The sequence below is a fragment of the Elephantulus edwardii genome, unplaced genomic scaffold (assembly GCF_000299155.1).
Source record: "Elephantulus edwardii isolate Elephantulus edwardi_28Jun2011 unplaced genomic scaffold, EleEdw1.0 scaffold00248, whole genome shotgun sequence".
NCBI lineage: Eukaryota > Metazoa > Chordata > Mammalia > Macroscelidea > Macroscelididae > Elephantulus > Elephantulus edwardii.
Window position 1 is genome coordinate 4,152,858 of NW_006399998.1, and position 17,736 is coordinate 4,170,593.

Genomic DNA, 17,736 nt, shown 5'->3' on the forward strand with positions numbered 1-17,736 from the left:
AGAGCAGGGTTTAGGGTTGTTGTGCATATGGTCGCTATGAGTCGGAAATGACTCGACGGCACATAACAACAACAACATACTTGATCTATATTTAGCAATGTGAAAATGATGTTACATTAAAGAGAAACAACTAATAGGTAGAAAAGTGTGATTGACTAACTTTCATTTAGAAGGTCTTCCTCAGATATGAGTTCCCACCTTCTCGCCTATGTGACAATATCATGTGGCCAGTGCAAAAGAAAGGCTTGAGTGGATAATTAAAGGGGTAAGTTGTGTAGCCCCATATGAGGAATTTTTATCAACATTAACAAAATTCACACTGCCACTGTCAAAATCAATATACACACCAATCCTTTCAAGAGGTTTCTTTATAATAGTGAGAAAGGACTGGGGATGTGGTAAAGAGATTGTCTCTATCATCCTCTTCTACACATAACGGAAGAAATATATCTACAGACGTGATCAGTGGGCTGATTCTCCTTAACTTAGTGTCCTTACACTCCTGTGGCCAAACCAAAGACTCATCCACATCCATCTCCTAATATTGTTTTCCAGAGGTGTAGGTCTCAGTTCCCCATGAAGCAAAGTAATGAGATCTTTCTAAAGGAAAAGGTAGCTCTTCAAGACGAAAGACACCAGATGCCATCAAAATTTTCACATCTTCAAACAGCATGATATCTGAACTGGTTACTTCATGGTGGAAGTAAATATCCACATGGAATTGCTTGTACTTGTCTATTAGCCCTGTGATGGGTCTTACACTGAGCACAGTGATCATAGGGTGAGGAATGTCCACCTGTTGTACAGACTCACTCCTTGTCAATATGTTTCCGAAATGCTACAGCAGCTCTACATCTGGTTTATGGCAGATATTCAGCATCTCCTCATATGCTGCTCTTAGATGGTTAGTTTTTTAATCATTTCCACTATCCCCCCCACCACCCGCCCTTAGTGGCTGTAAAATCCTTGCATGTTCACTTTGCAATATGTCTACATTTTGTATCTCTTCCTTAGGGAGCTCAGGAGGTTAATCTAACAGGTTAATCTTGTAATTCACCAGCTTAGATTTACATTTATAAATCTTTTGTTTCATCTTAGTGGTTTTTGTCTTCAAAGACATCAGGTTTTAGCCCTCTTATTCTTAGTCTGTAGTCTTCTAGTCCTTTTAGTCTTTGAGTTCTGTGTAGCTGTGGCTATTTGTGTTATTATTTCTCTCCTACACTACTCCTTCTGCTAAGGTACACACTTTGCTGATTTTCTATGTGACTTGTTTTGACTATTTAAATGGGAGCTGAAGTGTCATACACCAGTTCCCAACAGAACCTTTTAAAGTTATCACATGGTCATATCATCATTTTCACTTTCTTTTCAATTAAAAATAATCTATTCGAGAAGGGCATCTCTCATTCAGTATGGATGCTGGATGGAGAAAACCCACAGGCTAGGGTCAGTCACTCATTAGGGTTAACCCATAATGTCAGTGAGAAATGAACTTGTTTTTCTTTTTTTTTTAAGTTTTTTTAAAATTTTATTCTTTTTGTGTGCGTATACCGTCAAATCAGATCTGACAGGTACAGGAGGAGATTGTCCCTCCTTCCCCGGCAGAGCATCTGGTGGATTCGAACCGTGCACCTCTGGGACTGTAATTGCAGCTTCTTGCCACTAGGCCACCTGAGCTCCCCTACCATGAACTTGTTTTTCTAAGGCACTGAAATTTAGGGATTCTTAAACCAGCATAATCTAATAAAAATAGTATTATACTAACTACTTAAGTATTGCGACTTGAGGCTTGAATTTGTTCTTCAGTTCCTTCAGCTTAAGAAATGCTGAGCGAGTTCATCCCTTTTGATTTTCCAACTTCAACTCTTTGCGCATTTCATTGTTAGCAATTTCAGCTTGCTTGGGTCCACAATCAACACTCTTGCCACCAACAGTCAGGAAATCAAAAGACTAATTGCATTAGGAAAATGTACTGTCAGAGATTTCTCCAGAGTGTTAAAGAGCAACAATGCCAGTCTAGAGACTAAAGTACACGTGATCCAGGTCATAGTCTTCTCAATTACTTGCTATGCATCAGAGCACTGGAAAATTATTAACAGTGACAGAAGAAGAATCAATGCCTTTGAATTATCATGCTGGAAAAGAGTATTGAGCCTACCATTGATTGCCAAGAGAGCAAACCAGTCTGCTCTAGAGAGAGTTAAAACAAGTTGCTCCTTGTAGACAAGAATTTTGAAAAATTTTGAACTTTAGGCACATTGCCAGGAGGGACCAGTCCTCCAAGAAGGACATCATGCTTACCAGAGTGTAAGGACAGTACAGGAGAGGAAGACCGTGGATGAGATGGATTGACGCAGTGACTGGAGTAATGGGGTAGATTTGTCAGAGACAGTGAGATTAACTTGGGATAGGGCAGGGTTCAGAGCTATTATACGTAAGGGTTGCTATGAGTTACAGACAACTTAATGGCATTATAGTAACTCCTCTGTTAAACAGGAGTTCAAGGGAAATGTATAATTGTTCAAATGCCTTTTCACTCCCCCCACCTTGTTTTGCAATGAAATTGATAAAACACCAGTATTAAAGCAATGCACTTATTTTCCCCTTCCAATTTCTTAGAAGTTCTGGCCCTCAGCAGGGTCCTCACATTTTTACTACACAGTGAGAAAACTCTTGTCAATAAAAAAACCCCCTTGTATTCTTCAGCGATATGGAAAAGACAATCTCCAGTTTCATTGAGAATGGAAAGAAGCCCCGAATAAGCAAAGCACTCCTTAAAAATAGAAAAAAGGTAGGAGGCATCTCACTCCCTTATTTCAAATCCTACTACACTGCCGTGGTGGTTAAGACAGCATGGTACTGGTACAATGACAGACACATAGATCAATGGAATTGAATTGAGAACCCGGAAATCTGCCCATGTATTTGTGGTCAACTGATTTTTGAGAAGGAGATGAAATCAGTTAAGGGGGGAAATGACAGCCTTCTTAAAAAATAGTCTTGGCAAAATTGGAAAAGTATTTGCAAAATACTCAAGCAACATCCATACTTCACTCCATATACCAAAACCAACTCAAGGTGGATCATGGACCCAGGACTAAAACCAAGGATTATAATCTTCATTAAAGAAAAGCTTGGAAGAACACTACAAGTCCTAATCCATGACATAAACAGTCTTCCAAGTATTCTGAAAAACCTACAACCAGGAGAAAATAAAATAGATTAATGGGACCTTCTAAGAATCAAATCCCTATGCACATCCAAAAACTTCTCCAACAGGGTAAAAAGGGAAGTCACAGACTGAGAAAAAGTATTTGGTAATGACATATCAGATAAGGGATTTATATCCAGAATTTATAAAATACTTGAGCACCAAAAGATAAAGGTGAATAATTTAATTGAAAAATGGGCACAGGATATGAACAGACACTTCAAAGAAGACATTCAGATAGCTAACAAGCACATGAAGACATGTTCAAAATCTCTAGCTCTAAGAGAAATGCAAATCAAAACAACTATGAGATATCATCTCACCCTAGTAAGAATAGCAAAATTTAACAGAACAGCAAGAAATGCTGGTGAGATTGTGGAGAAACTGGAACCCTTATTCACTGTTGGTGGAAGTGTAAAATGGTGCAACCACTGTGGAAGGTGGTATGGCGCTTTCTCAAAAAGTTGCAAATAGAAATACCATTTGACCCAGCAATTCCACTACTGGGAATATACCCCAAAGAGACCAAAACTGACACCCAAGCAGATATACGCACACCCATCTTTATCATGGCTTTGTTCACAATAGCAAGGATTTGGAAACGACCTAAGTGCCAATCAACAAACGAATGGATAGAGAAGCTGTGATATACAATGGAATACTACGCTGCATTGAAAAACAAGGAACTCATGCAATATATTCAAAATGGATGGCCCTGGATGACATTATGCTGAGTGAAATATCTCAGTCACAAAAGGACAAATACTGTATGGTGCCACTGTTGTAAAACAGGACTGACATCAGAGTTGGGGAGAGACTGAGAAAAGGTGGGTTCAATAATGGATACTGCATTGAAATAGATGAGGGAGAAAACAGTTTAAAAGGGATATGTGATTAGGGATTTTTTTTCATGACAGGAGTCCAGAGCAAAGGCTGTATAAGTGGAGTGGACCTGGGGGGAGGGATTATAAAACAATGAAAGAATTTTTCTTTTCTTTTCCAAGAGGTTAGTGTACTGGGGGGGAGGGTTGGGAGGGGAGAAAATGCAACAATGAATGAATGGAAATCTAAAGTCTCTGTAAATGTTCATTGAAATGAATAATAAACTTTAGAAATACCAAACAAATAAACAAAACCCTTGTCTCCACTAAACAATCACAGACCACAACTCTCTTCACTTTTGTGAGACCATACCAGGTATACCTGGGACTTGGGACAAAATTGTGATGTATGAGACTAGTATATTGATGACTCTTTAATCTACTTTTATGAAATACAAAATCTTCTCCAGGAAGCCTGCCGAGTCTTCTGCAGTCCCCACCCAAGTGGTTAAATTGCTTCTTCCTAATATTTCCATGGGGTCCCAGGGTGATGCAAATGTTTAAGCATAGGACTATTAACAGAAAGTTCAAACCCACCTGAAGCACTTCAGAAGTAAATTGGGCCTTCTATATACAATAAACTAGCCAGTGAAAGTTCTATGTACTACTGTTATACTCTACGCAAATGGGATCACCAGAAGTCAGAATCGACTCCTGGAAACTGTCAACAAGAGTATTTCCATAGTACTCGCTGTAGCCCTCTATCCCTGAAATCACAGTTATAAACTCAGCTTATATTTTATTATATTTTTTCAATAGACAGTCATATCCTTCAAAAGTTTTATTTCTCTTTGTACCCTATGGTAGGTTCTCAGATCTTCATTTCTGTGTGCCCTCTGTATCTCCCTCTAGTCTATCTGCCAGTGACCTAATTAGCCTTTTAGTTAATTAATAAGCATATTAATGCCATAAAGTTATCGCTTCAAAGGTGGAAGTATTCAGGCTTTTGTGGAGCCAAACACATAAAAAAGGAGTGGTCAAGTTTACCTGGTGGCAGGTGTGTCAACAGGGCTCCATAAAGAAGGTTGCATGTGATCTGGGTTTCAAAGGTAAATAACAGCTTCTTTGACTATGGGAGGAAAGAGAAAGGGAAGAAGGTCATTCCTGACAAAACCAAAAAGCAAACAAATAACAAAAACTAGAATACAGAAACCAGCATGACTTCACTGTTTGATTGTGTTTGTCTTTTCCCATGGTATTAATTGTTATGTTTTTGCTATGTACCATCGAGTGGACTGCGACTCATACTGACCCTATGTACAACACCTCTGAATCCTGCTCTGTTTTGAGCCAATCATACTGCTTCTGGCAAAACTACCCTTAATACCCCAGTTACTGTATCAATTCATCTCTCCCAGGGTCTTCCTCTCCTGCGCTGTCCCTCCATCCTTCCAGGCATGATAGCCTTTTCCGAGAACTGACCCCTCCTGGAAACATGCCCCAAATATGGGAGAGAGAGGTTCAAATTCTTTGCCTCCAAGGAGCAGCCTGGTTTCACTCTCTCGAGCACAAGCCTATTAGTTCTCTTGGCAGTCTATGGTATATTCAATACTATTCTCCAGAACCAAAACTCACAGGCATTGATTCTTTTTGTATCATCCTTAGTCATGGTCCAGCTCTCTGATTCATAACAAGTAATTGAAAAGACCAGGGCTTGGAAATGAGGTGGGGGGAATTCCAAGCACGATGCTATGCAATCAATTTCAAACACTTAGAAACCCCATATGTTAAAGAGTGTAACTATCCTCTGTGGTTTTGCTGTTGTTTTTGTTTGTTTGTGAAGTAGTTGCTTTCATACATATATAATAATATATACATATAATTTATGCACAATATGTGTGTGTATATATTTATTTCCAGAAACAAAATCCCAGGCCTTCCTTCTATGGCACTGCTGGGTGGGTTCCAAACAGCAATCTTCATGTTAATAGAAAAATGCAAACCGTACCACCCACGGTTCTAGTGGACTAAACAACAAATACTTAATTAAAAGTATATTGAACTCTTGTGGACCTTAGAAAGAATACAATGGCCATGTTAGAAAAGTCCTTAGTCCAGATCCCATAACAATCAGAGTGTCTTACTCTGCCCTGAAGCATACAATAGAATGTGTATCTATTTGAGACATAGCTTAGACCTGTCACACAGCTGACTCATCAATTTACAGAGAAAGAACAATGTGGTCTCTGAGGGTGGCTGTCACATTCCGTGCTCTTCCAGAAATGCAGACTGCTGTTCCCATCAAGAGCTGAGTTTTAGGGAGTTCTGGTGGCCTACTGGCAAAAAGTTGCACTGCAATCCGAGAGGTGTGCAGCCCAAATCCACCAGATGCTCTGCTGGAGAAAGAGGGCCAAATTCCTCCTGTACCAGTCAGATCTGATTTGACGGTACACACACAAAAAATAATAAAATTTAAAAATAAAAGAACTGAGTTTTATTTCTGCTCCTCTAAAAGCAGGCTAGCACCGGTCTATTAATGTTTTTCCTTTTAAAAGAGACTGTATCAGAGTTATGCATAACTTGGGGCTGAGACTTTAAGACACTTGGTTCCTCTTTACTCTCAAAAACCAGTTTTCATGTAAGACTCTTAAAATGACATTGTGCTAAATGAAATCTCTCAGTCACAAAAGGACAAATACTGCATAATACCACTGTTACAAAACAGGACTGACATAGGGAGTTGGGAGGAATCTAGGAAAAAAGGGGTAGATAATGAACACTGCATTGGAACAGATGAGGGAAAGAACTGTTTAAAAGAAATATATGATTAGGCATTATTTGTATGACAACAGTCCAGAATAAAAGGTGCATTGCAAAGTGAACTGGAGGAGGGGTGGGGGGAGGAGAGAGGAAATTGTGCAATACTGAATATTTTTTTTTTTACGTGAACTAGGGGAGGGAGAGGGAGGAAAAGTGTGCAACAATGATTGAATGAGAATCTAATTTTTCTGTAAACTTCTGTTAAAACCACAATAGAAAAAAAAAAACCTTACCACGGAGACTGCCATGCTGTGAGACAGCCCAAGTTGCCACAGGGGAACAGAGAGGATATACACACAAGCTCATGCCTCCCTCCCAGTGAGCTTTTGTCTCAAATCAGCCACCACACCAGCCCAACTGCAGCCAAATGAAGGAGCCCATTCGACACCCTATAGAATAGTAAATCTGCCCATCAAAGTCAGCCTGAATATCTGGCCCATAGAGTTACTAGCTTCCAGGTTGTTATTAGGCATCAAAGAAAATGGAAACAATCACTAACAACAGAGACCAGATAATCTTGCTAAGCATTTACCCTAATAGACGACTTAAATCTTAAGAGTCTAGCCTGATTCAAGCCAAGATCTTTTTTTTTTTAAATTGGATATTTGTTAGTTTACAAAGTTTGTTACAAAAGTTACAAACACATTGTGTTTCACACTACTCTTCATTCATATTTTGTTTCATACAATCATTCCCATTCATTATGTTTTATAAAATCACCATTAGACTATGCCCATCATTACCTTGTCTTTTCAGGTATCTGCCGGATCTTTCTCATTTCTTTTACCTCCCTTCCCCCAGTCACCAAATTATGCAACTCTGTGATTTCACCCCTACTCATCCTCACCCCTCTGCTCCTACCCCCTCCTCCCTTGGATTCCCATACATGTTTTATCTTTATCCTTCTATATTTACAATAATGATCTTATGCAGTATTTGTCCTTAGGATATTTGAGTTAGTTCACTAACCATAATGCTTTCCAGTTCCTCTCAAGTTATATAATATTTTTCAAAATTGTTTCTTCTGAGTACTGCATAGCATTCCATTGTGTCAATGTATCACAATTTCTCAATTCATTCAGTCATGGTTGGACATTTGGGCTGTTTCCATGTTCTTAAGATGGTGAACAATTCTACTATGAACACTGGTGTACAAATCTCAGTTTTTGTCTGTTTTCATTTCATTGAGGTATATTCCTAATAATGGAATAGCTGGGTCATATGGAGAGTCTATGTTCAATTTTTTTAGGAAACACAATACTGCTTCCCAGATTGATTGTGCCATTTATAATCCTGCCAACAGTGTGTAAGAGTTCTCACCTCTTCACATCCTCTCCATCAGTAATTGCTTACCCTGCTAAACTTTGCCACTGCTACTTGGATGAGGAACCTATACCTGGACCAGGAGGCTGCTGGGCAAATGGAGCAGGGGAACACTGCATGGTTTAAAATTAAGAAGGACATATATCAGGGTTGGATTCTCTCTTCATACTTATTCAGTCTATATGCTGAGCAAATTATACAAGCAATTTTAAAATTATGAAATTGATGAAGAGGAATTTGGCATCAGGGTTGGAGGGAGACTCATAAATAACCTGCATTATGCAGATGACACAACCTTGCTTACTGAAAATGAGGAGGACTTGAAGCACTTTTTGCAGAAGATCAGGGAATACAGCCCTCAATATGGATTGCATTTCAATGTCAAGAAAACAAAGATTCTTTCCACTGGACGGATAAACAGCATCATGATGGATGGAGAGGAGATTGAAACTGTCAACAGTTTCATCTTGCTTGGATCCACAATTAACACACTTGGTACTATAGTCAGGAAATAAGCAGCCACATTGCCCTGGGAAAATCTGCAGTTAGGAACCTCTCCAAATTATTAAGGGGTAATGATATCAGTTTGAGGACTAAGGTGCATCTGATTCAGGACATAGTCTTTCCAATTACTTGTTATGCATCTGAGAGCTGGACAATGAATAATTATGACAAATAAAAAAATGATGCTTTTGAGCTGTGGTATTGAAGAAGAGCACTGAATATCCCATGGACATCCAAGAGAATGAACAGATATGTCTTAGAGAGGGTGCAGCCAGAGTGCCCTTTGGAGGCAAGAATGATGAGACTTTGCCTCACATACTTTGTGCATGTTGCTAGAAGGTGTTATTATTTGGAGAGGTGTGTGATGCTGCGAAGGGTAGAAGGTGGGCAACAGAGAGGAAGAAACTCAACCAGGTGTATTGACATGGTGACTGCTGCAACAGGCGCTTGTGTGTCAGGAAGTGTGAGGATGGGGCAGGATAGAACAGGGGTCATATCTTTCATTCATAAGGTCACTATGAGTCATACTTAATTTGACGGCACCTAACAACAACAACAGCAACTGGGGTGAGCTAGTCTCTCATTGTGGTTTTGATTTGCATCTTTCATTGCCAGTGATTTTGAGCACTTCTTAATCTGTCTGATGGCCATCTGAATTTCTTCCTTTGTGAAAAGTCTGTCCATGTCTTTTGCCATTTTTTAATTATCAATCTTTTTCTTATGGAGGCCCAAGAATAGTCTGCAAACTTTGTTATAAGACCCTTGTCTGAGATGGTATGGTCAAATATTTTCTTTTCACTCTATTGGAAAAAGTTTTTGATGTGCACAAGGATTTAATCTTTAGAAGGTCCCATTCATCAATTTTATCCTCTCTAGATAGTGCATTTCTGGTTGTATTTGCCTCTTGGTACCATAGACTGGAAGCAGAAACAGGAGTGGCATCCACTTCCTAAACAAAATGCCTCTGGAAACTCTATGAACTTTGAGAAATGAGAGTTATGGAAAGGCTTCAGGTCTTTGATTCATAGGGTCTCTATGAGTTGTGCTCCTCTTGATGGCAATCAACAAAAACAACAACCGTAGACTTAGTCTTCTAAGCTTGGTCTTAGTTTGTCTTTTATTAACTTTATGGTTTTAGACTTTACTCCCAGGCTGATTCACCTGGAGCTGATTTTTGTATATGGTGTGAGATGTGGATCCTGTTTCAGCTTTCTACAGGTAGCAGTTCAGTTTTGTCAACATTATTTGTTAAAGAGGTTGTTATTTCCCTATTTGATAGTTTTTATTTCCTTGTCGATAGACAGATAGGTCCATGTCTGTGTTCTCAATTCTGTTCCATAGATTTATGTACCTGTCATTATACCAGTGTCATGCTGTTTTGCATTTCCTCAAAAAGCTCGGCATAGAAATCCCATATGATCCAACTGTTTCACTACTTGGAATATACCCTGAGAAAATGAGAGGTGAGACACAGAGACTTGTACACCAATGTAAACAGCAACATTATTCACCATAGCAAGAACATGAAAACAACCCAAATGCCCAACCACAATGGATTGAGACATTATGATACATTCACCCAATGGAATACTATGCAGCATGCAGGAGAAATGATTTTCTAAATTACTCCCTAACATGGGAGGGACTGGAGAGCCTTATGCTAAGTGAGCTAACTCAGTCTTATAAAGACAAATTCTGTATAGGACCATTATTGTAGAGCATATACAAGTATCCAAGGAGCGGGGTGGGGGGGGCAGGTGGGGGGAGAGTAGCTTAAACATAGGGTTGCACAATTTCATGGGTGGAAAGAGGGATTGGTTAAGGAAACTGAAAAGGTCTTGTTTGAAAAACAATGTGTATGAATTTTACGAACTTTGTATATAAACTAGTATAAAATTATTAGCTAACTTGGGAGGGACTGGAGAGCATTATGCTGAGTGAACTACTCAGTCCTACAAGGATGAATACTGTATAAAACCATTATTGTAGAATGAGTATGAGGATCCAAGGCAAGGGGTGGGGGAAGAGTGGAAACAGATGGGTGAGAATGTGGAAGGGGGAATTAATCATGAGTTGTACAATTTGAAGGGTAGGAGGGTGAAGGAAATTGGAATGATCTGGTGTGAAAAACAATGTATTTGAATTTTGTAAATAAACTAGTATAAAAAATAATGTAAAATAGGAAAATAAAAACAAAAACACTCTGTGGAGTACAGTTCTACAATATCAAATATGGGGTCACAATGAGTCTGAAGAGTTGAGTAAAAGACCACAATAACTTACGCTTGTCTTTTAGAGACTCTGTTTAAAGAAGAGAGAAAAGGAAAGGGTATGACTATTTGACACAGAAAAGGGAATCAGTGGAAAAGGTAATCCATGTTAAAGAGATGTAGCTTCTAAACCAATTCTACGCTGTAGTGATGTTTTAGGCCATCTTTTTTCATGTCTGGTCTTTCTTGTCTCTGTTCTTCTGGCCCTTATTGTTTTACCCCATTCTCTACCTTCAGTTTTCTTCTGAAGACATGCTTAGCAGCATTTCATTTTATTATCTATAGGATTCCTATGAATTGGAATTGACTTCACCCAACAACTACTTCCAGTGTCTTAGTTCAGCCTCTTTTTGATGTCACAGTGTTCTTAGTCTGTCTTATCTTCTACCTCAGGTTTGCCGTGCCCAGACTAATATGAAAACTCATGGGTCCTCATAGGCTGTGGAAGTTTCTGAGTGATAGGCTTGACTGTTAACACAAAGATTGGAGGTTCAAATCCACCATGAAACACTAGGGATCTGCTTCTGAAAACTCCATAATTAAAAAACCCAATAAAGTAGTTCTGTTATGATACATATGAGGTTGCCGTGAGTTAAAATTTACTTGAGAGCAAATGGCTTGTTTGACTTTTGGTTTGTTTTTATTCTAATTTTGATGGGAGGTTTGGCATTTGAGGTAGAGAGGACATTATTAGATTACCTAGAGTCCTCAAACATTGGCTGACCATTTGAGTTCTTATGGCATAGTATGTTACCTGTTGTGCTTCTAATAGAAAGGTTAGTGGTTCAAATTTACTAGTCCCTTTTTGGGGATAAAAATGGATTGTTTCCTTCTGTAAAGATTTGTAGCCTCTGAAACTCAATGAACTCTGAAACTATGAATCTGTACCAACTTGAAGAGAGTGGGATGATGCTTTATGTGTAAGCATAACTGAGAACACTAATTCATAATAATATAACACAAAGCTTTTCTTTTGTATAAAAATACCTAAAACTCAGGGAAGTAAGTGTTTCACTCACAATCATACAACTACCAATGAAGTTGAGCTTTGAACATAAATCAAACTAGTTCTAAAGCCAGTGTTCATTTCTATAATCCTTTCCCAGACTGAGGTTTGAAGCACTATTATACAAAGAAAGCACCATCAAAATGTCATTAATTCTTCATTTGTATTTGCAACCAACTCTCAATGGGATGAATTAAGTGCAACTTGGCAATCTAAATTAGTACCCTTCAAATGGAAATAATTTATATTCCATAAATATTTTGTGTAATGAAGAGGAACCAGGGCCATTAATGAAATACAGAAGTGATAAACACTTCTAAAGCTAGTGGAACACAGCATGTTGACATTATGTTTGGAACCCCATTGATTAGGTTTCACTGATTATTACTTTTACAATAAAAAATAATATTACTTTTTACAATGAATTAATAAATTCTAAATTAATATTCATTTTTTACAATTATCAGTGCTGAAGAGAAAGTCTAGCCTGGTACTGAGTGTGTACTTTTTGTGCTGCCAAGTTGAATACAACTCTTAGCGACTCTATGAAAAAACAACTGATCTGAACACTGTTCCATTCCATACCATCCTCTCAATCTCTGATATATTCAAGCCCATTGCCACAGTCACCATGTCAACACACCTGGTAGAGGTTCTTCCTCTCTTTTTTCCCCTTTCCTCCACCTTCCCAAGCATGATGTTTCTCTTCAAGGAATAACTTTTCCTAACAACAAACCCAAAGTATGTGAGATGAAACTTAATAATCATTGCCTCTAAGGAGCACTCTGGCTGCACCTTCTTCAAGTCATATCTGTTTGTTCTTTTGGAAGTTCATGGGATCCCCAACATTCCTAACCAACACCAAAATCCAAAGGCATCAATTCTTCTGTCATCCTTAGTCATTGTCCAGCTCTCAGATGCATAGAAAGTGACTGAAAAGGATGTGGCCTGAATCAGGCACATGCTAGTCCTCAAACTGATACCATTACTCCTCAATATTGAGGGGGTCCCTGGCTACAGACTTTCCCATTACAATATGTCTCCCGATCTCCTATATCAGTCAAGTGGTGAGGATTTTTTGTTTTCTAGACATTGAGATGCAGTCCATATCGAAAGCTGCTATGTGTAAACTGCTGCAGTGTGTAACCTTCTGCAGCAAATACTTCAAGTCCTCTTCATTTTCAGCAAGCAAATAAGGTTGTGCCATCTGCATAACAAAGGTTCATGATCAGTCTTCCACCAATCTTAACTGCACATTTTTCTTCATAGAGTCCAGCTTCTCAAATACTTTAAAAAGTGGGGAAATGTACCATGTTGATGAATTTGAAAGACTTGCTATATTGATAATTTTCAATTCTTCCCAAAGTAGTCTATGGATTCAACATAATCTCAAAGAAAATTTCAAGTCTTCTTTGCAGAAATGCACTTTTGAATTGGGATTCTCATTTATTCTTTTGATTCATATAACAACAGTGTAATGTGAATATTGTTGTTGTTCTGTGCCATCAAGTCACCTGCAACCCATAGCGACCTTATGTCTCTGAACCCTACCCTATCCTAACCCAGTTTCACTAATTCTGAATCACCAACCCCCATTGCCCCAGTCACTCTATCAATCCAGCTCATCTAGGGTCTTCTTCTTCTGCGCTGTCCTTTCACCCTTCCAAGCATGCTGTCTTTCTCCAAGGACAGTTCTCTCCTGGCCATGTGCCCAAAGTATGTGAGATGAAGCTTCAAAATCCTATCCTTCAAGGAGAGACTTGCTTTCACCCTCTCCAACACAGACCTATTTGTTTTCTTGGCAGTCCATGATATGTTCAAGACTCTTCTCCAGCATCACAATTTGAAGGCATCAATTCTTCTTCTGTCATCCTTAGTCATTGTCTAGCTCTCTATCTCTGTCTTGCAAACTCAGAGATTTATGACAAAACAAGTGATGAAATTAGGAATAGGAATGATACCTGCTAATTCAGAAGACAATATGATTTACATTTCTATCATAAAAGAATATTGGACAAGAAATAGTTACTGAGTTACAGTTCACACACTAAAATCTGTTTTTCAAAATTGTGTTTAACATTCAAATTGCATTAGGCTCTTTAGTATACATAGTAGAGTATTAGGACACTAGCTAATTAGATTACAAAATTAATAACCATTATTATAGCTTACTAGTATTTCCTCCCTCTAAATTCTCTTTATCTTCAATTTCCCATGCTCTCATATAATATCACAATTGAGCTGAACTTACTTCTACTTTAGAATGTCCACAATATCTAACTATTCACTGGTCCCCAAATATATCATGTATTTTCATTTATGTGTATCCTATTCTCTCAGACCAAAAGGAAGACATTTTCCACTCCTTTTCCTACTCCGCTACCTCCTTAGACAACCTTAGTCCCTTATGTCCTACAGAAATTATTGGCATTCTTTGTTTTTGTGATATGTTAAAGCCCATTTGGGTTGGATTAGAACTATTCCCCACAGAATTTTCAATGAATAGTTTTTCAGAAGTAGATTATCAGGCCTTTCTTTCAAGGCATCTTTGGGAAGACTTGAACCTCCAAGCTTCTGGTTAACAACTGAGTTCACTAACCATTTACACTCCCAAGGAACTATTTATTATACCAATAAAGTCTTTCCCCACTCCCACAACTTATAATTTTTTAATCCCTGAGACCTATTAAGAATCAAGTTCATAGTAGATACTCCAGTCCAGTGTTTACTAATGTATATGACCAAATTTTACTCTTTTAAAAAGTAACTTTAAAAAGAAAAAGCTGTTGGAATTTGACTTGCTAAAATGAAAGTCCAAGGACTGCTTGGAATAGTTTATAAAACTACCCAGCCAAAATAGCTGAATATATTATCTCATATACTATTTATTTCTATGATTAAAGTCTTATTCTTATGTCTCCAAACTATAATATATCGAAATGAATTTGTTTTTATAGGAAGCATCATCATAAAATTTTAATTTACATTTAAAGGTGTCTATAGTTTAAACTGAAGAGCTTCGTTCTGTCTGGTAATTGCTCAATTTGAATAGCTTCCCCTTGTAACAAAAATCTTGTAGTGAGAACCTTGTGTTTCTGACTTGCATGTATCTCCAAGTCCGTCTATATCAGAAGTTGATAGAAAACTTGTGTCTTTGTGGTGACTGAGAAAAAAACAGCCTGTTATGTTCCAGATCTTCTTTTTTTTTTTTTAAAGAACAAAAGCTGTCATTATATCGGTGGGGAGGAATAAAATTCACATAGATTCTAGAGATAAAAGAGACTGTACCACAGTACTTCCAAACATTTTTAAAAACTAATTGGAGAGGATGTGTAATTACATCACTTGGAAAAAGCCCAGTGTCACTTTGGCCGAACAGGCAGGAAAAAGCTGCTGTCACAGAAAGGTCTTCCCATGGTTAACAGGCTTCTCCCCACCTCCTGTTGAGAAGCAGTACCTGTGCCATCCACACCCAAGGTCAGCATGATTGGACTGAGAAGGAGAGCTCATCCAGGACACTCCACAGGCTGCGGTATCCTGGCTTCTGGACTGCAAACACTTTCAAGCCACATGCAGAGCTGTGAGTGAACCAGCTCAAGACAGCTTGTGTGTGCAGCCAATGCAGGGACCTAGTCCTGCAGTGGCCTCCCACCACTTCTCCCCTGAGCCCCTCCTGGTGAAGCAGCCAGAGAGGCAGGCCAAGTTTCCTTGTGAAGGAATAGGCTTCTGGATTTCAGCTGGGGCCCAGGAAACCACCCCTACTGCAAAATGAAGAGGTGATTTAGGGCAGAGAAGGGAGTCATGGGAACTGTTACTCACCACGGCCGAATTCTGGTCACTCACCAATGACCCTACTCTCCTCCCAATAATCTTTTGGGATGATGACCATTAAGGGACAACAAAAACTGATCAGAAGCAACTAGCTCAGAAATAGTTCAAGTATATGTAGAAATTATGGAGCTCCCAATTGGAATTCCGAGCCGAGGGTGCACTAGTACTAGGAAGACTAAACTGCCATTTATCTGCCCCTAACTTTCTGGCCTTGAATTTCAGTAATGAGTAGATGTGTGGGTGGGAGGTACAGAAAAAGAGTGGAAAAGGTCAAAGAAAAAAAACTCATGAGCTGAGAAATGTAGACTCCACACTAACCTTGCAACCCCTCCTTCCTTTCCCTACCCTTCTTGAAAACTGGGCCAAGTGGGTATTCTGGGTGCACCAGACGATAGGAACCACTATTCTGTCCCTAACTCTCCATCAGCTTTCCCTTTCTCCATGCACACACTCTCCTAAAATTCCACAATCGGGAAGTCTCAGGAACAGCACCCAATTCTGGCAGACAGATGGAGATGAGTGGAAGGTCCTCGGTTGTCACTGTCTGAGCTGTGGTGTGGTCCCAGGGCTGCGGTCCTTTATTCCGTATGTACCTGTAGCCAACTTAGAGCACCGAGCACAGACGGCTGGACTTATTTTAAAATATGCTTGTCACTCTTGTGCAAGTGCTAGTTCTAGGCTGTGAGAGTGTGACACATCGACAGGAATCAGAGAAGCGTTGTTAGCTTGAAGTCCACTGAAATGGCCTAAGATGTCCTGAGACTTACTTTGACAGTGCAGATGGTATTTAATACCTCATTTCTACCACCTGACCTTAAAACATAAATTATTCATTCATTTCTTAACTTGTGGCACTGTTCACATTTTGAAAACCAGCAAAGTGATGGTCGTGCACACTTCTAATCATGCTGTATTTAAAATCTACCTTCAAGAGCACTGTCCTTCAGACGATTGGTTAACGGGCTGGAGCATGCAGCATTTTTCATGGAAATCTGGGCTATCCAATCCAGTGTGTAAGAGAGTAAGTTCCCTAGGTAGCGGCAACAAAAACAGGGCCAGAATGCTAGCCACAAGAAAAGATTCGAAAAAATGTAGTTCTGGAGTACCAGGTTTGGGGAAAAGGACAGATACGAGGGATCCAAGCCACATTATCTAGGGTTAAATGATTGGAAATACAGATTTTAAAAAATGGAGGGAACATGCGTGCGATGAAGGCCTGGAAAACAGCTTCACCAAGTGACTTACCTGCAGCAAGGACAAAGAGCACGTCACACCCACTCACTGTGGTGCATGCTATGCAGTAGTAAACGGGCCTCTGAGTTTGTGTAGGTGTGTAGCATGTGAACTGGACATCAAAAAATCTTCTGCCTATCGACTCAAATGAAACCTTATTCCTGACATGATGTGTGAAGTTAGTACTTGCTACAGTACTTGTCTGCAGAGATAGCCACGCACAGTGATGGATCTGGAAGCTGAACAGAGGTAACATAGGAACCTGTAGACACACAGCTGCCTCCACCAGGCTGTGATAGCTGGTCAGACACTGCATACTTGTGCTACATGGTGGTTGGTTCTAGACATCACACTGGCTGACAAGGACCCAAATACCAGATTCTGAGAAGAAAATGAGAGATTACAGAAACCAAGCGTGAGGTGAACAGGAGCAATGAGGTTGGTACAAAGGGGTGGGAGGACAGTGGTGAAAATGACCGGCCTCTGACGCACACGGGTCTCAGGAGGCATCTGCTTCCATCGTGGGAAGAGCAGCCAGAGTGTGCGGCAGAATATAAACGTGGCTGCCACGCTCAACTGTGGCCAGCCCTGTGGCTGTCCCCGAGAACGGGAAGGGCCCCTTTGGCAGAGCTCCCTAACCCCTAGAAGATACATACATTTATACAACAGTGATGCTGAAATAGCAGCAGTCTTTTCCGGCTTTATGGCATTGTAATT

The 17,736-nt window shown here is 39.5% G+C and overlaps 1 pseudogene; it reads right to left on the bottom strand.

Annotated features, from left to right (window-relative positions):
- Positions 1 to 219: 219 nt before the first annotated feature.
- The window catches only part of LOC102866699, a 28,421-nt pseudogene continuing 10,904 nt past the window's right edge, over positions 220 to 17,736 (bottom strand).